Source organism: Triticum urartu, chromosome 7 (assembly GCF_003073215.2).
Source record: "Triticum urartu cultivar G1812 chromosome 7, Tu2.1, whole genome shotgun sequence".
Taxonomy (NCBI): Eukaryota; Viridiplantae; Streptophyta; class Magnoliopsida; order Poales; family Poaceae; genus Triticum; species Triticum urartu.
The window spans coordinates 73,893,936-73,914,428 of record NC_053028.1 but is presented as its reverse complement, the minus strand read 5'-3'; the positions used below and the strand labels follow the sequence as shown (position 1 = coordinate 73,914,428).

Genomic DNA, 20,493 nt, shown 5'->3' with positions numbered 1-20,493 from the left:
TCATGTTTTCATCAGCGATGCCTCATCCACTCGCGGACCCTGACTAAATACTCTAGTCCAGTGGCTCTGGACTGGGCTTGGCCTTGTTGCGCCGCTAGGCTTTGGAGTCCACTTGGGCCTCACGTTGTCACTGCCTTTCATCTGTTCTCTTCTGAATCTTGATGGCTTCTGGCAGACACGAGGTCGTAACAGTCGCCTCTCCTCCCGCAGCTTCCGGCGATGCATCTTGGCGGGCGGTGGCTCGCTCGGCCACCTCTCCTCGCAGCTTCTCCCGCTGCTCGCGAGCTCGGCCGACCGCGAGCTAAACTACATCGCCAGGCAAGCTCATCTATCCTCTGTCTTGTCCTCTATTCTTGATACAACAAGCAATGTATGGACTGGTATGGATAAGTGATTGGTTGATGGCTGATGAATACACGAATACACGATGCATATGAAAATAACCCCATCTGACTGATTCAGATGTGCAGTAAAATCTGAATCGATCCCTGTGTTATTTCCTTGGTTCATTTCTGTTCTTTTTCTGAATCTGTAAACTGAACTAGTACCTACATGTTGTATTCAGAGTTGGATTGGTGTTGCAGCAGACCAGTTTCCGTGGCCCGGCTAGATGGCAGACGCAAACATGGTAGATCTAGTAATTAAGTTCGACTCTATCTGACTAGATTGATCAAGCAGTCATGTTCATGTGCATGTTGTCCATATTTCACAATGCTTAGCAGTAATTTACAGACTGGAATTGCGTTATATGGTTCAAAAGTAGTGACTACTAGAAGATTGTGACTTCTTATAAATATACATGATGGCTAATTGTATGAGTATTTTTTGTTTTTTCATGATTTATGCAAAACCGCTAAATGTGGCTTAGCCCGCTATAGCTTCTCATAGCTCCTGGAGAAGCGGCCGCTAAATGTCATAGCCCGCTATTTAAAACATTGCTTTTTTGTCCCGGCTGTCACATGTTTTTTGTCTGCCTTTTATCCCATAATAAACTCCTTACCCGTGATATATACCTGCATGAGGAATCTTGTTTGTTGTGTTGTGAGAAAGAGACCTTCCAACCTCTATTCTCTTGTTGTCACGTGGTACAAGTGGTGTGGAAAGAAACTGTCAATGTGCTTCAATGCTCTGAATTTGTTAATTTTGAATCTATGGCTCAACAATACCAATAATGCTGCTTTGAATAAGATTACTGCCGGTATGTTGTCGACTACCTGGAAATTATGTAATGACATGTTTTTTTGCTTGATTACCATGGTATGGTTTACAGGTGATGTGTCGGTGACCATCGGGGTTACTCAAATGCATGAGACCGTTGTGTCCCTAACTGAACTTGCAGATCCTGCAAAAAGTTCCTGCTCCCTTACGGAAGCAAAGATGGTGGAAGCTCCCCAGCTCAGTTGGCAACGAAGAAACGAAGGACCACACTTTTGCTGGGGCCGATGACCACTATGGCAAGACGCGGCGCTGTTATGGTCAGATTTATTTCTGCCTATGTCCTGTTAAGCTGATGGTGGTGGATCTTGCTTCAGCTGGTTTTATTTTGATGGATGTAAGAGTGGGCTTGGATGTTGTTTCGTTTCTATGAAAGCGAGCAGGGCGAAAGGCCTTCAGATCTACAAAATGTGACATTAGGTGATTTCTTTTGCATAGTATATTGATCTGGTGGCCACTCGGTGTATATTAATATGGCCGGCTGTCACCGGAGTTGGTTACAGAAATTTTGATTCTCAACATATCACAAAATATTTTCGCACAGAAGATTACAAAACTTGTACACACCAAACATTTGGCACGTTGTTAGCTTGGTGCTACTATTCACCAGCTAGCAGCAGCCTAGAGAGGTCAACACTCAACACTGCCATCATCACTTAAGAGGGAAAACGGGTGCCGTTTTGGGGAACTTATTTTTGGATATCTGGCCTTTCTTTTCTTCGAGGAAATTCTTGAATATGGGTGCGGCCTTTTATAGCCAAACAAAGCAGTTCTTCTAGTTTCTTCTCCTCTGGCTCAACAAGGTACAGTTGATGATCACTAGCGAGTACAGTTTCTGCTTCAGCTTTGGGTTTCCTTGATTTTAATGAGGCATTGTGATCTTTGTGTTCCGAGCAAGCGTTCAAATTTCTGTATGTCGCTCAAGATAATTTCATAGCATTCAGACTTCCTGATGTTTGCTCCAGAACCGGTATTTTTAGTATCTTTTGTTTGTCTGCTCCTTCATGAACAAGGGCATCTGTTCATTGTCCTAACTACAGTTTCTTGTTCATAATTGGTGCAGGGCTGCAACAGGAGCTTATCCACCTCGAAGTGCAATTCAGCAATAGAGATTGCATGCCCATATGGGTTCCTTCACAAGTAAATCCTCTCCTCAACTTCTTCATGTTACATAGCTTGCTACTACCTTCGTTTAAAATTACTTGAAGTTGTTTGTCTTAAGTCAAACTTATTTATGTTTGACCAAGTTTATCGAACAATTTGCTAATATCTCCAACATCAAGTACATATAGTATGAAAATATAGTTTATGATGAATTTTACAAAACTAATTTGGTATTATAGATGTTGGTATATTTTTCTATAAACTCGGTCAAACTTAAACAAGTTTGACTTGTGACAAACCTAGAACTTTCAATAATTTGGAATGTAGGGAGTACACCACATCCGCTACTTATGCTAAAGCTGTTTTTTTCAGATGGTGTGGCAGCTGATTCTGCAAGTCAGGCGACTCCCTTCGCTAAAGCTGGGTTTTCAGCAAGACCTCATTTTGGTGGTTGAATCCTCTATTGAAGATGGGCTACAAGAAACCCCTTGAGGACAAAGACATACCACTTATAGGCGCCGTAGATCGAGCACGCAACCATTACATGATGTTCATGGAGAAGCTGATGGCAAGAAGTCACATGACACACCATCATTCTTCTGGACTATTGTTTCTTCTCACAAGCATGCCATCTTGGTCTCAAGTTTCTTTTCTTTGCTCAAGGTTGTCACCTTGTCTACAGGCCCGATAATTCTCAAAGCATTCATCAATGTCTCACTTGGGAAATGGACCTATAAACACGAAGGCTATGTGCTTGCTACGTTAATGTTCGTCTACAAGTGTTGTGAATTATTGTCACAGAGACAATGGTATTTCCGCACTCGGAGATTAGGACTGCAGGTGAGGTCACTCCTGTCAGCAGCTATTTATAAGAAACAACATAAGCTATCGAACGCAGCAAAAATGAAGCACTCTTCTGGAGAAATTATGAACTATGTGACCGTCGATGCGTATCGGATTGGGGAATTCCCATACTGGTTCCATCAAACATGGACAACAAGTGTTCAGCTTTGCATTGCTCTGGCAATTCTATACAATACGGTTGGTGATGCAATGATTTCATCTTTAGTTGTCATTATTATCACTATACTGTGCAGCGTTCCATTGGCCCGACCGCAACACAAATTTCAGAGTAAACTTATGGAAGCACAAGATGTGAGATTGAAGGCCATGTCTGAGTCATTAGTTCATATGAAGATCTTGAAACTTTATGCATGGGAAGCTCACTTCAGGAAGGTCATCGAGGGATTGAGGGAGGTTGAGTACAAGTGGTTGTCTGCATTCTAGCTTAGGAGGACCTACAAAGGTTTCCTATTCTGGTCATCTCCTATTTTGGTTTCAGCGGCGACCTTTGTAACATGCTATCTTTTGGAAATACCTCTTGATGCTAGCAATGTCTTCACCTTTGTGGCAACTCTACGTCTTGTGCAAGACCCTGTTATATTGATGCCGAATGTTATTGCTGTTGTGATACAAGCTAAGGTTTCTTTCACTCGGATATCAAAGTTCCTTGATGCACCTGAGCTAAATGGACAAGTTAGGAAGAAATACAATAGTGGCACTGATTATCCTATAGCGATGAATTCCTGTAGCTTCTCTTGGGAAGAGAATACATCAAAACCAACTCTAAAGATTATAAATCTGGTAGCCAAAGCTGGAGAAAAAATAGCAATATGTGGAGAGGTAGGTTCAGGTAAGTCGACGCTTTTGGCTGCTGTACTCGGAGAGGTCCCCAGAACTGAAGGCACGGTATGTTTTATTAGAAGTTCATTGTCTAGTGAAATATCTGTCATATTCAGAATTGAGACATTTAGACATGAAGAAACATAGCCAGTTGACAAACAACATCATGTTCAGTTTGCAAAGTTGTTGAAAATTATGCTCGACAATGTTGCATATATGAATTAAAGTTCATTTTTTTCATAAGAACTTCATTTCAAACTCTTGAACTTTGGATAAACATTCCAGATCCAAATATGTGCGAAAATAGCATGTATTTCTCAGAATGCATGGATCCAAACAGGAACTGTGCAAGACAATATCCTCTTTGGATCGCCGATGGACCGGGAAAGATACCACAACACAGTCGCGAGGTGCTCATTGGTCAAGGACCTTGAAATGTTGCCATATGGAGATTGCACACAAATTGGGGAGAGAGGAGTAAATCTTAGTGGTGGTCAGAAGCAGCGCATTCAGCTTGCTCATGCACTATACCAAAATGCAGACATCTATCTTCTTGATGATCCTTTCAGCGCTGTTGATGAAACAGTGTATGCAGACTGTATTACTATTAGAGTGTGAACTGTTTTACACATCTCTTTGTAACAGGAATATGTCGTGAGTTCTCTATCAGACAAGACTGTTCTTTTGGTGACACACCAAGTGGATTTTCTACCTGTATTTGACTCCATTTTGGTACCTCTGTCCACTTGATGTCACCATCTGATGATATTTGTGCCCCTGTGATTTATATTATCTGTAATTAGCTTGATTTATTTGTTGATGTCATCTAACACAATGATGTTTTTGTCAGTTAATGTCAGACGGAGAGGTCATTCAGTCTGCACCTTATCATGATCTATTGGCTGATTGTGAAGAATTTAAAGGCCTTCTAAATGCCCATAAACATACTATTGGTGTTTCAGATCTTAATAGCAATATATCCCCTCAAAGATCTAAGGAAGTATCAATAAAGGAGACAGATGACATTCATACAGAGTTTGTGAAGCCATCGTTGGCGGATCAACTGATAAAGAAAGAGGAAAGGGGAACAGGGGATGCAGGTGTTAAGCCTTATATGCTTTACTTGCGCCAGAACAAAGGATTCCTGTATTTATCCTTTTGCATCATTTCTCACATGATTTTCATTGCTGGACAAATATCACAAAATTCATGGATGGCTGCCAATGTCCAAAATCCTCATGTTACTACACTGAAGTTAATTTCTGTGTACATCATTATCGGAGTTAGCTCGATATTTTTCTTCTATCAAGATCTTTATCAGGTGTTGTTCTTGGGATTCAGACATCAAGATCCTTATTTTTTGAGTTACTCAATTCGTTGTTCCGTGCATCAATGTCCTTTTTTGATTCTACTCCTCTAGGACGGGTTCTTAGCCGGGTAAAAATTCTTAAACCAATGGCAAATACAACTATTTTTTTGTTCTGTTTTACACCAAAAGATTCTTCTCAGGATAGATTAACTCGTTCCCTTTTTCTTCTAATGCAGGTCTCTTCTGATTTGAGTATCGTTGACCTCGATGTTCCATTTGCCTTCATGTTTAGCCTCGGTGCCAGCTTAAATGCATATATCAATCTAGTGGTATTGGCTATTGTTACATGGCAAGTTCTATTTGTATCCATTCCAATGATAGTTTTAGCAATTAGGTTGCAGGTAATTGGTATGAAGTTATTTCTCTGTGGCTAAACTATGTTTCTTTATTGTAAGCCTCATATATATAATTATTTGAATTCATTCACCAAGTGATGTTTTGACCGAGAGTGAATGAGCATGCAGTTTTGCATTCAAAGTTCTCATTTTCTGAAACCTGTTATATTTGGTCATGCAGGGGTACTATCTAGCCTCGGCCAAGGAATTGATGCGGATCAATGGTACTACCAAATCTGCCCTAGCAAATCACTTAGGTGAATCAATTTCAGGGGCTATAAAAATAAGGGCCTTTGAGGAAGAAGATCGATTCTTCGCTAACAATTTGGATCTTGTTGACAAGAATGCAAGTCCATATTTCTATAATTTTGCAGCAACTGAATGGTTGATTCTATGTCTAGAGATAATGAGTATTGTAGTTCTTTCTTTTTCTGCTTTTGTCATGGCCCTCCTTCCACGAGGAACTTTTCGCCCTGGTAAGTAATTATATGCATACCACCATGCTTCAAATATTGGAAATTTTTGATAACTAGCTTGTTTTATTGGCCATCAATGTGCAACTAATTTGCGAAAAATGTTAGACTCATGCCATGTAAATGTTGCTACCTTTCCATTGCCTTTTGAGTGATTTCTAATAAGCTTTTGTTATAAGACAATTTTCTTGATAATCCCTCCACTAGTAGATGCTCCCTCCGTCCTCAATTAAGTCGACACATAGAAATTTTAAGACAGATTATGGAGTGGAGTAGAAAATGCATTGGAAAGGTGCCGACCACTATCTCTCTCCTCTTTAATTCCCCCACCTCTAATGAGCTAAGCGCATGTAGAAAATGAGGAGACCATGTGTTAAATGTTATTAGGTTTGATTCCTGTGTGATGGGAGGGTAGCATTTTTTTTGTACTTCAAGGTGCATTGGGAAGATAGAAGTACACTCTTTTTTGGACAAATCTCGAATGCTAAACATCCACTTACTTGAGGACGGAGGGAGTAGATGGTGTTTTAGACCTGACACGGGTCTCCAAAAAACTTACTTGACTATTACTCATCACTTCTAAATAGACATCTGTGTCGCTTCAGGGATGGCTCAAGCGAAACACTAGCCACCGTCACCCCCGTCTCCTCCCTCTTCTCTTTCTGTCACCGCCGGATGAGTCCATCGGTCAAAGCCCATCTGGCGGTGGGCTCATCTCTTCACTCAGAGGGGATCCCCTGGCTGGCACCCAAGCGCATACAACGCATCGTCATGGCTGCAAGGATAAAGCGGTGCTCACCTATGGTGGTTGCACTACTAGGAAAAGGGTTATAGATGGAATTAACACTAATGGCGCATCTGACATGTGGTGCATCACTATAATATAGCAGTGGCGCACCATGTGCAGGTGCGCCATTACTGTGGAAGACACTAATGGAGCATCAGATACATGGTGCGTCATTAGTAACAATTTTTTTCATTTTCCCAAACATACTAATGGCGCATCATGTAGACAGTGCGCCATTACTAGTTAGGTGCGTCATTACTAAGTTTATTTCCCTCTAGCTAATGGCGCACCGCCAGTGGGTGCGCCATTAGTAATCTTCCCCCTAATTCGCCCGATCCCTTCGTCCCTCCCTCCACTTCCCCCTCGCTCCACACCCGGCCGCTCCGACGACCCCCGCGCCCCGCCTCGCCGTCTCGGGCCTCGCTGCCGACCCACTGCGCCGCCGCCCCACCCACTGCGCCGCCGCCCGATCTCCTCCGCCCGTAAGCCCCCTCCTCCTCCGTTCGCCCATCGCCTTCGGCCTCGTGCCCCACCCGCCGCCGCCCTCCTCCATTTCGCCACCGACATTAGGGTTTTGGCCGCCGACGCCGCCTGCCCTCCCCCTTTTGGCCGCCGACGCTGCACTCCGACCTGCTCTCCTCCCCCTCCGACTCCCTTGTCGGCGTCTCGGTCGGGTCCTACCCCGCTACCCCCTCCGTCTTGGTGAACGACGGCGGCGGCGCCGCCGCTGATGCTGGCTACAGACCTTCCCCCCTCCGCCGCTCACGTCCCCGCGCCCTGCGCCCCCCGCCCCGACGGCAGCGTGACCTGGAGGCACCGCTCATCGGCAACGACAAGGGTAAGTCCTCCTCCTCGTTTGTCTCCCGTTAACTGTATTTTATCTTCAATTCAGCAGCCTCCATGTGTGGATTTTGGGCAGTAAGATCGCCAGCCACATTAATTGTGTTTTTCTTGCTTTTGGAAGCAGGTCCCCTCCTCCAAAGAGGTTGAGAGATCCTCCGTGAAGGTCACCACCCCTCCTCCTCGCCGCCCTCTCCACTGCCATCCCAGATTAGTTCCTCCTCTCCACTACCACCCCTCCTCAAGCTTCCCGAATGATGTTTGAGGTAATTCCATTCTGCCTTGTCAACCTTACAAAGGACAGATTTGAGGTGACTGTAGTTTGGCATCTTCAGAATTTCACAAAGGTGGATAACCTTCTAATGGCCATAATGTGCCCTACTGTCAAAAAATTCAGTTAGGTACAGTTAGCATCATGTAAGAAAATGGCCATAATGTGCCCTGATAATGATGTATTTTGTCATAAAAATATATAGTGGAGTGCCATGATAATGACATGCTGCTAGTAGTTACTTCCATGAGTTGTTTTATTGACATGGCACATTTGCAATGGAGTTTTATATATCTTTAGCCACTGTTCATTAACAGCAAGTCAGTTTTGTTTATAGTTGAAAGTAAGTGTGTGGTTTGAAATTTTGATCTGATTATGACATCTAGAATTATGTCAGTTTTGTTTTGTAACTAGAAGACCAAAGTGTGTTACTTGTGATCTTCTGATGATGCTACTTGTGATGATCTTGTACTTGTGATGATGCTACTTGTGATCTTCTGAAATGACCCATTGGCGACTTCATTACGCGGGGATAATGATTTTGCAGGTACCCAGAGAGGCCCTTGAGTTTGCTGGAATGTCGATTAACTTCCGTTCCGGCAAATTCGGGTACTCCATATATGTCCTATTTTCAGCAAAGGTCATGCTGAAATTTTCCGTAAATTTTAGCATGACTTTGCTAAAAATAGGACATATGGGGTACTTGTGACTAATGCATGGGCCGGGGTATCTTAGTACTTAATTAAGTAGGATCAACTGCCCCTTTATTCTTGCTGCATTAAACCATAGGTTTTAGGGTGCCTCATTTGATGAAGTTATTACTATGTTTTTCAACAGATAATCCCAGAGAATTGTGTGCCTCATTTGATGTATAAGAAAGGTAGTCTTAATCTTTTGAACATACAACCAGTTCATCCTACAATCTCATCTGTCCATACGAGATTTCTAAAAGAAGTGGAGACATGAAAATCAAAGGATGGAAAAAATGTATGGACAGTCGTAAGGAGGTTCTTGGAAGTAAAAGGAAGCGAAGCGCAAGAATTGGAGACAGGATGATCTCCATTCTCCATAATGGAGAGTCAGGGTCTATATTGTTTTATGCTATTTTACCTTAAATAGGGTATTTAGGTCCTGTCTAATACTGATGATCATGTGCTAAGAACAATTAAGTAGGGTTGGTTCAAGACTTGTAATGTTCTATCTTAGTATTACTTCCGACAAACTCGCTACTCGCGGTCTCGAGACTTGTAATGTTCTATCTTTGTTCGGTCTTTTGAATTCGGAGACTAATATGATGAATTGTATTTGGAGACTAATCTTCTATTATATTCGATGAATCTGCTCTTGCTGTGGGGTGCTGTCTATATTCTGTCCAATAATATATTTTGTAACCTGTGCAAAATTCAGAAAAGTAAAAAAACTAATATTCATACTAATGGCGCATCACCCCACAGTGCGCCATTAGTATGCCAGATACTAATGGCGCGTGGTGGCCTATACTAATGGCGCACGGCGTGGTGCGCCATTAGTATACCAGATACTAATGGCGCACCAGTGGTGCGCCATTAGTAAAAAATACTAATGGCGTGGTACTAGTGGCGTACCAGTAGTGCGCCATTAGTAGGCAAAACTGATGCGCCACTAGTAGGCCTTTTCCTAGTAGTGTTGATGGTGGCAGATTTAGGCATACTCGCCTAAATCTAGCTGCTAAAGTACTCCCATGGCTGGGGCGAAGACACTAGTTGCAGATGGTTGTGGTGGCAGCGGGCGCTGCCCTGCAGTTGGATTCGGCTTGTCAAGGGGGCTTGCGCTAGATTGGGTGCTCAGTGGTTGTGCGTTGGATATGGCATGTTGTGTGCCTGACACGGTTCAACGCGTAGGCAGATTGATGGCCCGGACATGGATGGCTCGAGCTTCGGTTGCAGCGGCCAGATTCGTGGCACGAGTTTGGCGGCTCCTCAATGGTCTTGGCGGTGATATGTGGGAAGATGTCTCACCCATCTACTAGCGCCACTACAACCTCTTGTCACTGATGGCAATGGCGGGAACACTCCTCCTCATGAGGTGGTCGGCTAGGTGGCTTTGTGGGGCATGTGCTTCTTTGGTGCATACTTCTGAGCAGTGTTGTGAGAGGGGTGCGACCTATCCGATGGACACCATGGTGGTTTTGTGTGTAGCACTGATTGTGCAGCTTTCGAAAGATCTATTGCAAGATCATGCTTAGAACATCGCGTCATATCCGTGGTAAAAACTATTGTTTTGGCCTTCATTGGTTAGACTTAGCAGCGGCTGAACTTGCATTGTTACCTTGTTGAAGGCGTTGTCTCCATGTCATGTTCTAACCTTGATTGGCCGGTCTTGGCATTCAAGATGAAACTCCTTGTCTTGGTTGTCTCCAGTCGGATACGACGATGGTGGCGCGAGGGTGTTATCCTTTCTTGAAGGCATTGTTGCAGAAGAAGTCGACTTAATCTTAGGCATGTACTCTTCATATCTTGTAATGGTTCTAGCATAGTTATCTATGTCTTGTTCTCTGCTTGTCGATGGCTTTGCCGAAAAAGGCTTTCGCCCCGCTTTATATATAAAGCACGATCCTCACACCCCAGTACAACGCACGCCAACACAACACACGCACACACCCAAGGCATGATACATAGGTGCTGAGCACGGCAACACCACCCCTAGCACTACCACCGCGAAGAGATGAAGCCGCATATGACGAACCGTGGGCTCCAAGGCGGCGCCTTCAGGAAGGATACGACACCGGAGCATCACCACCTCCCAATCCAAGGATCAGAGTTTCCCCCGAAGCTGCACGATGAGCAATGAGAGCCACGACGACGCCTTCAAGAAGGGAACGAGCTTCACCGCCATCGGTCCGTCCGAAGATAGAACATGTTTTCACCCCGGCCAAAAACTCACAGCCATCGAACGCCACACCCCGGTGACCATGCCGCCCACAAGGCCATGGCCACCGAGCAGCACCAAGCCACGGCCTCCGCCTGAGAGCACCGCGCAACCACCACCAGGGCCAGCACCCCGGCATCCAAGACCTTGACACCACCTCACCCAGACCTGCCGCTATCCCAACTAAAGGGACGAGCAGAAAGGTCCCACCTTTAGCACCTCTGGGCGACCCCCAGTGCTGAGACCCAATAGGCTGGCCACCTGGCCTCCATCTACCCATCCTGCAGCACCGGGCACGAGGCGAGCTCGGTCCCACAACACCGTGCGCGAGACGAGGTCAGTCCTGCAGCACCGTGTGCGAGACGAGCTTAGTCCTGCGACACTATGCGCGAGATGAGCTCGGACCTGCGCACCGGGCGCGAAACGAGCAATGGACCGCAGCTAGGAGAAGGCCAGACCTTCGCTGATCATAGCGACCGGACGAGGAGGAGGAGGGGTCAAAGGTCGATACAAGCCGCCTACGGACGAACCGACGCCAGGACGTGCCAACCGTCACCAAAGCCGACTTGCCAAGCCACCGTGGAGCCATCCACAGCCGGAGCAGCGACCACCACTGCCATTGCCCAACCCGCGCCGCCCGGCGAGCTCCACGCGTCGGAGTCGCCGGCCACACTCCTCCCAGGGCACCACCACCACCACGCCGCTGCCTCCCCGGAGATGGAGGAGGCAGCCGGCCGCAGTCCAAGACCAGCGCAGCCCGCGCCATCCAATAAGGAGCTCGAGATCCCCCGGCTGGACACGCATCCACCATCACGCGCTGCCGGCCGCCACAACCTCCTGCTGCCCCACACGAGATGCCGCCGACCAGCAGCACACGGGAGCTCAGGCGAGATCCCTCCACCCTCCTGCGTCGCCAGCCGGACCCCAGGCGCCAGATCCAGGCGGATCTGGCCAGACGCCCACCAGGGCGCCGCCACCCGAGCCGGACCACCCAGCAGCCGCCGCACCACCACCGGGGCTTAGGCCGTTGCCGCGCCGCCACCAGACGGCCGCACCATCGCCACCGTGCCGTTGGGCCCTGCGGAAGCCCAGCGCCGCCACCCGCAAGCTTCGCCCCGCGACGGACCCTGAAGGCAGAGGAGGAAGGAAAGGCCCTGCTGCCACCGCGCCGATCGGGCTTTGCCCATCGACGCCTGCCGACGACGGCGGGGGAGGGAGGGGAGCAGGGGGATGGGGGAGCGGTGGCTAGGGTCCCTGTCGGTGTCAAAACCGGCGGATCTCGGGTAGGGGGTCCCAAACTGTGCGTCTAAGGTGGATGGTAACAGAAGGCAGGGGACAAGATGTTTTAACCAGGTTCGGGCCCTCTTAATGGAGGTAAAACCCTACGTCCTTCTTGATTATTCTTGATAATATGAGTAGTACAAGAGTTGATCTACCACGAGATCAGAGAGGCTAAACCCTAGAATCTAGCCTATGGTATGATTGTATGTTGTCCTATGGACTAAAACCCTCCGGTTTATATAGACACCGGAGGAGGTTAGGGTTACACAAGGTCGGTTACAAAGGAGGAGATATACATATCCGTATTGCCTAGCTTGCCTTCCACGCCAAGTAGAGTCCCATCCGGACGCGGGACGAAGTCTTCAATCTCGTATCTTCATAGTCCAACAGTCCGGCTGTCCAGAGACCCCCTAATCCAGGACTCCCTCAGTAGCCCCTGAACCAGGCTTCAATGACGATGAGTCCGGTGCGCAGTGTTGTCTTCGGCATTGCAAGGCGGGTTCCTCCTCCGAATACACCACAGAAGATTTTGAATACAAGGATAGTGTCCGACCCTGCAAAATAAGTTCCACCCATACCACCGTAGAGAGAATAATATTTCCACAAATCTAATCTGCTGACACGTTTTGGCAGCATGACATCATGCCATGGCCTGGTAATTATTCGAACTATTTTTCTTTAACCAGCCCCGCACATAACGCGAGATGGTTTCTTGACACGTCTTGTCAAAGCAGAGATCGTGTTCCCTTTATCACGGGATTCTCATTAATACGGACGTGGGTAACCCAACCATGCCTAGGACTCCTAGATCTTAGGCAAGTCCCAAACAACCATGAGGAGGACGCTTGATATTCACCCTCTTTATAAAGGGACAAGGCTTTTACCTTTTTCCCTCCCGTGCTCAATCGAATCCTTCCCCCGCCTCGAGTTCTAACACCCAAAGCCCAGGTCAGGTGCTTCGGACCTTCAATCATGTCCGGGTCCAGCCTTCAAGGCCGGTGGATGCCTTCCTCTGTCACGGAGGAGGATATCAAGAAGTTGAGGGAGGCCAGATATCTGACCGCTGAAATTTCGCATAGGCTGCCCGCCCGAGGGCAGGTCGTCCCAACTCCCGAACCTAACGAGAGCGTCGTGTTCGTCTCCCACTTCCTTCGAGGACTAGGCCTCGCTCTGGATCCCTTTGTTAGGGGTCTTATGTTCTATTACGGGCTGGATTTTCATGATCTGGCCCTGGATTCCCTTCTTCACATCTCGTCATTTATTGTCGTTTGTGAGGCCTTCCTTCGCATTACCCCTCACTTCGGCCTGTGGCTCAAGACCTTCGATGTGAAGCTGAAGATGGTCGAGGGGCAGTATGCAGCGTGCGGAGGTGCTCTAATAAGCAAAATTGCTAACGCTCCATGGCCAAAGGGTTCCTTTCCAGAGGTGTCCGGATTGTGGCAACAAGAGTGGTTTTACGTCACAGCTCCCCGAAGTGCCAAGTGGGTAGCTGCCCCCACCTTTCGCCCGGGCCCTCCACCACGATGTCATGGATCAGCAAGGGGCTGAGCTGGGGTCCAGCCAAGGACGTGCCAATACTGCAGAGCCGTATCTGAGATCTCTTCGAGGGAGATTTCAGTCTGGTTATGGTAATGCAAGTTATGCTGGTTCATCGGGTCCAGCCTTGCAAACGCCGGCCCCTCCGCATGTGGGAATTCAACCCGGAAGGACCGCACACTATTCAGAATTTCCTCGGCATGACGCACAAGGAGATGTACAAATCGTTCTTCGGACCCCAAATAGAGTGTCCGGACACTACCGAGGACGTGGGCCTGAGTAGCAACCGCACTGCTCCCCAAGTAAGTAATTGTTGGGGAACGTTGTAGAAAACAAAAATTTTCCTATGGTTTCACCAAGATCCATCTATGAGTTCATCTAGCTACGAGTGATCGGATTGCATCTACATACCTTTGTAGATCACGCGTGGAAGCGTTCAAAGAACGGGGATGAGGAAGTCGTACTCGACGTGATCCAAATCACCGGAGATCCTAGTGCCGAACGGACGACACCTCTGTGTTCAACACATGTACGGTCAGCGTGACGTATCCTCCTTCTTGATCCAGCAAGGGGGAAGGAGAGGTTGATGAAGATGCAGCAGCACGACGGCGTGGTGGTGGATGCAACAGTCACTGCAGCAGGGCTTCACCGTTCTTCTGCGAGAGGGAGAGGTGTAGCAGGGGAGAGGGAGGCGCCAAGACTCAAGGGTGCGGCTGCCCCTCCCTCCCCCCTTTATATAGGCCCCCTAGGGGGTGCGCCGGCCCTAGGAGATGGGATCTCCTAGGGGGGGCAAGGGGTGGAGTGCCCCCAAGCCAGCTGGGGCGCCCCCCACCCTACGGTTCCCAACCCTAGGCGCATGGGGTGGGCCAAGGGGGGCGCACCAGCCCACTATGGGCTGGTTCCCCTCCCCACTTTAGCCCATGGGGCCCTCCGGGATGGGTGGCCCCACCCGGTGGACCCCCGGGACCCTTCCGGTGGTCCTGGTACAATACCGGTGACCCCCGAAACTCTCCCGATGGCCGAAACTGCACTTCCTATATATAATTCTTCACCTCCGGACCATTCCGGAACTCCTAGTGACGTCCAGGATCTCATCCGGGACTCTGAACAACTTTTGGGTTACTGCATACTCATATCCATACAACCCTAGCGTCACCGAACCTTAAGTGTGTAGACCCTACGGGTTCGGGAGACATGTAGACATGACCGAGACGGCTCTCCGGTCAATAACCAACAGAGGTATCTGGATACCCATGTTGGCTCCCACATGCTCCTCGATGATCTCATCGGATGAACCACGATGTCGAGGATTCAAGCAACCCCGTATACAATTCCCTTTGTCAATCGGTACGTTACTTGCCCGAGATTCGATCGTCGGTATCCCAATACCTCGTTCAATCTCGTTACCGGAAAGTCACTTTACTCGTACCGTAATGCATGATCCCGTGACCAGACACTTGGTCACTTTGAGCTCATTATGATGATGCATTACCGAGTGGGCCCAGAGATACCTCTCCGTCATACGAAGTGACAAATCCCAGTCTTGATCCGTGTCAACCCAACAGACACTTTAGGAGATACCCGTAGTATACCTTTATAGTCACCCAGTTACGTTGTGACGTTTGGTACACCCAAAGCACTCCTACAGTATCCGGGAGTTACACGGTCTCATGGTCTAAGGAAAAGATACTTGACATTGGAAAAACTCTAGCAAACGAACTATACGATCTTGTGCTATGTTTAGGATTGGGTCTTGTCCATCACATCATTCTCCTAATGATGTGATCTCGTTATCAATGACATCCAATGTCCATAGTCAGGAAACCATGACTATCTGTTGATCAACGAGCTAGTCAACTAGAGGCTTACTAGGGACATGTTGGTGTCCATGTATTCACAGATGTATTACGATTTCCGGATAATACAATTATAGCATGAATAAAAGACAATTATCATGAACAAGGAAATATAATAATAATCCTTTTATTATTGCCTCTAGGGCATATTTCCAACAGTCTCCCACTTGCACTAGAGTCAATAATCTAGTTACATTGTGATGAATCGAACACCCATGGAATTCTGGTGTTGATCATGTTTTGCTCTAGGGAGAGGTTTAGTCAACGGATCTGCTACATTCAGGTCCGTATGTACTTTACAAATATCTATGTCTCCATCTTGAACATTTTCACGAATGGAGTTGAAGCGATGCTTGATGTGCCTGGTCTTCTTGTGAAACCTAGGCTCCTTGGCAAGTGCAATAGCTCAAGTGTTGTCACAGAAGAGTTTGATCGGCCCCGACGCATTGGGTATGACTCCTATGTCGGTGATGAACTCCTTCACCCAAATTGCTTCATGCGCTGCCTCCGAGGCTGCCATGTACTCCGCTTCACATGTAGATCCCGCCACGACGCTCCGCTTGCAACTGCACCAGCTTACTGCCCCACCATTCAAAATATACACGTATCCGGTTTGTGACTTAGAGTCATCCAGATCTGTGTCGAAGGTAGCGTCGACGTAACCCTTTACGACGAGCTCTTCGTCACCTCCATAAATGAGAAACATTTCCTTAGTCCTTTTCAGGTACTTCAGGATGTTCTTGACCGCTGTCCAGTGTTCCTTGCCGGGATTACTTTGGTACCTACCTACCAAACTTACGGCAAGGTTTACATCAGGTCTGGTACACAACATGGCATACATAATAGAACCTATGGCTGAGGCATAGGGGATGACACTCATCTCTTCTATATCTTCTGCCGTGGTCGGACATTGAGCTGAGCTCAATTTCACACCTTGCAACACAGGCAAGAACCCCTTCTTAGACTGATCCATATTGAACTTCTTCAATATCTTATCAAGGTATGTGCTTTGTGAAAGACCTATGAGGCGTCTTGATCTATCTCTATAGATCTTGATGCCTAATATATAAGCAGCTTCTCCAAGGTCCTTCATTGAAAAACTCTTATTCAAGTAGGCCTTAATGCTGTCCAAAAGCTCTATATCATTTCCCATCAAAAGTATGTCATCTACATATAATATGAGAAATGCTACAGAGCTCCCACTCACTTTCTTGTAAACGCAGGCTTCTCCATAAGTCTGCATAAACCCAAACGCTTTGATCATCTCATCAAAGCGAATGTTCCAACTCCAGATGCTTGCACCAGCCCATAAATCGAGCGTTGGAGCTTGCACACCTTGTCAGCATTTTTAGGATCGACAAAACCTTCCGGCTGCATCATATACAATTCTTCCTTAAGGAAACCATTAAGGAATGCCGTTTTGACGTCCATTTGCCATATCTCATAATCATAGAATGCGGCAATTGCTAACATGATTCGAACGGACTTCAGCTTCGCTACCGGTGAGAAAGTCTCATCGTAGTCAACCCCTTGAACTTGTCGATAACCCTTAGCAAAAAGCCGAGCTTTATAGATGGTCACATTACTGTAACGCCCGGGTAATTAAGCTACAGTGAACCTCTGCTAATGATGCCACGTCACCTCGATTACTGTTCCTAGTATCGTGCTAGTTTGAAACTGATTCAAATTCAAATTCAAAATCAACCAAAGAATAAAAACTTTTCAAAATTTAAGACAAAATGTTCGGGGTGTGCAAATAAATGCCTAGGAATTTATGGTGTGGGATCCATGCCTTTGTAAAAGACCTAAATACTTAAAATGAATTAAAACAGAAAAGAAAATAAATAAATAAAAAACTAAACTAACAAAAAAAGAGGAGAAAGCCCCCCCCGCTGGGCCAAGTGGCCCAGCTGGCCTCAGTCGACCGAACGGGCCGCCCCCCCTCGGCCCGGCCAGTGGCCTGCCAGGCCGGCCCACTCCCTCCCCTGGCCTATAACCCCGTGGGGGCACCGAACCCTAGCACGATCCCCATTCCCCCCCTCGCACTCCTCACTCTCCCCCCTCCCTCCCGATTGGATCGGGAGGATAACGGCGCCGCGCCCCGGCCTGCCCCCGTCCTCCTCGCCGTGGAACGACGCCGCCGCCCGGAGCTCCTACCCCGCCGGCCTGCTCCCCGTCGCCCGCTCGTCCCCGACGGCCTCCCCAACCTCCCCCGAGCTCGCTCCCGAGACCCTACGCGTCCCTCCCCGTGAGCTCCTCTCCTCCCTTTCCCCTCTGTCGCCGGCGACGTCCGCACCCAGTCGCCGCGCCCTGGCCGCGTGCCGTCGCCCCGTCCCGACGCGTCTCGCCTGGTTAACCGCCCGCACGGGCGCCCCTCCTCCCTGCTCGCCCCCCCTCCGTGCCGACTGCGCCATGGCCTCGCGCGCCCCGGCCGTCCTCCCTCGCCGTGGCCTGCGTCCCGCTTCGTCTCCCCTCGCCTTGGCCTCGCCTCTCCACGCCGGCCTGCGCGTGGCTTTGGTCGCCGACGCCCGCGGCCGGCCACCACCGCTACCTGCCGGCCTCACCCGCCTGTGCCCCGCCTCCTCTGCACACGGCGCCCGGCCCCGTGGCGCCCCTGTTTCCCCCGCTCCGCCCTGTGCGCCGTCGCCGCCGCCGGCGAGCCTGCGCCCCGGCTCGCCGTGCCCCCCCTTCCCCGTTGGCCGCGGACGGGCGCCCGCTGCACCAGTTCGGGCGGGTGCCCAGCGCCCGCTAACACCGAAACCACTCTGGCCACTAGTGCCAATGACATGGGGGCCCCACGGCCCCAGAACGTTTTATTAAAAAAAGGAATTAAAATTAATAATAATAAAATTAATTAATTAATTAATTAATTAAGGAATTAATTAAGTTAATTAATCATAATTAGATTAATCAAATTAACTAATTAGTCTAATTAAACTGTGATTAGTTTAGCTAAAACCTGATTAGCCTAAACAGGGTATGACAGGTGGGCCCCGCTGGACCCACACGTCAGTTTGACCAGTCAACGCCCCTGTTGACTGCTGACGTCATGCTGACGTCATGATGACGTCAGCAAACACTGTTTTGGATAATGTTAGATTTAAATAATTAATTAAATTCCAGAAATTATTAAAATCTTTAGAAAATCATATCTTTTAATCCGTAACTCGGATTAAAATATTTTCAACATGAAAGTTGCTCAGAACGACGAGACAATTCCGGATACGCAGCCCGTTCGTCCGCCACACATTCCTAACCTATCCAACTCGCAACTTTCCCCCTCCGGCCCCTTTGCCCGAAAACGCGAAACACCGGGATACTTCCCCGGATGTCATCCCCCTTCATCGGTATCACCTCATACCGCGATAGGGCACCCCTAGCACCGCTACTTGTCATGTCATGAAACGCTATGCATCTGTTTGCTTAAATATTTATTGTTTCTCCCCCCTCTTCTCTCGCTAGACACCGAGACCGACGCCGCTGCTACCCAGTACGACTACGGAGTTGACGACCACTCTCTCTTGCCAGAGCAACCAGGCAAGCCCCCCCTTTGATCACCAGATATCGCCTACTCTTCTCTATACTGCTTGCATTAGAGTAGTGTAGCATGTTACTGCTTCCCGTTAATCCTATACTGATGCATAGCCTGTCCTTGCTACTACTGTTGTTACCTTTACCTGCAATCCTAATGCTTAGTATAGGATGCTAGTATTTTCATCAGTGGCCCTTCATCCTTGTCCGTCTGCCTTGCTATACTATCGGGCCGTGATCACTCGGGAGTTGATCACGGGAATATACTATATGCTTTATACATGATACATGTGGTGACTAAAGACGGGTCGGCTTGTGGAGCACCCGCGAGTGATTCATGGATTGGGGGCTGAAAGGACCTTTGTCCCAACGGCCCTCTGTGTGGATCTTTGAGGCGGAGCGACAGGGCAGGTTCCGACCACCTAGGAGAGAGGTGGGCCTGGCCCTGGTCGACGTTCGCGGATACTTAACACGCTTAACGAGATCTGGGTATTTGATCTGAGTTTGGCCATTTGGTCTATACGCACTAACCATCTACGGGGGAGTAGTTATGGGTATCCCGGCGTCGTGGTATCAGCCGAAGCCTTCGTGACGTCAGCGACTGAGTGGCGCGCGCCGGATTGGAACGTAAGCCTGCTCTTGTATTAAGGGGGCTAGTTCTGCTTCCGGCCGCGTACGCAACGTGCAGGTGTGCTAAGGGCGATGGGCCCAGACCCCTGTGCGCTTAGGTTTAGACCGGCGTGCTGACCTCTCTGTTGTGCCTAGGTGGGGCTGCGACGTGTTGATCTTCCGAGGCCGGGCATGACCCAGGAAAGTGTGTCCGGCCAAATGGGATCGAGCGTGTTGGGGTATGTGGTGCACCCCTGCAGGGAAGTTAATCTATTCGAATAGCCGTGATCTTCGGTAACAGGACGACTTGGAGTTGTACCTTGACCTTATGACAACTAGAACCGGATACTAAATAAAACACACCCTTCCAAGTGCCAGATACAACCGGTGATCGCTCTCTCACAGGGCGACGAGGGGAGGATCATCGGTTAGGATTATGCTATACGATGCTACTTGGAGGTCTTCAGTCTACTCTCTTCTATATGCTGCAAGACGGAGGCTGCCAGAAGCGTAGTCTTCGAAAGGATTAGCTATCCCCCCTCTTATTCTGGCTTTCTGCAGTTCAGTCCACCGATATGGCCCTTTACACATTTACCCTTGCATATGTAGTGTAGCTTCTTGCTTGCGAGTACTTTGGATGAGTACTCATGGTTGCTTTCTCCCTCTTTTCCCCCTATCCCTTCTACCTGGTTGTCG

The 20,493-nt window shown here is 48.3% G+C and overlaps 1 pseudogene; it reads left to right on the top strand.

Moving 5' to 3' along the window:
- The first annotated feature begins 1,017 nt into the window (after positions 1 to 1,017).
- The window catches only part of LOC125518398, a 45,884-nt pseudogene continuing 26,408 nt past the window's right edge, over positions 1,018 to 20,493 (top strand).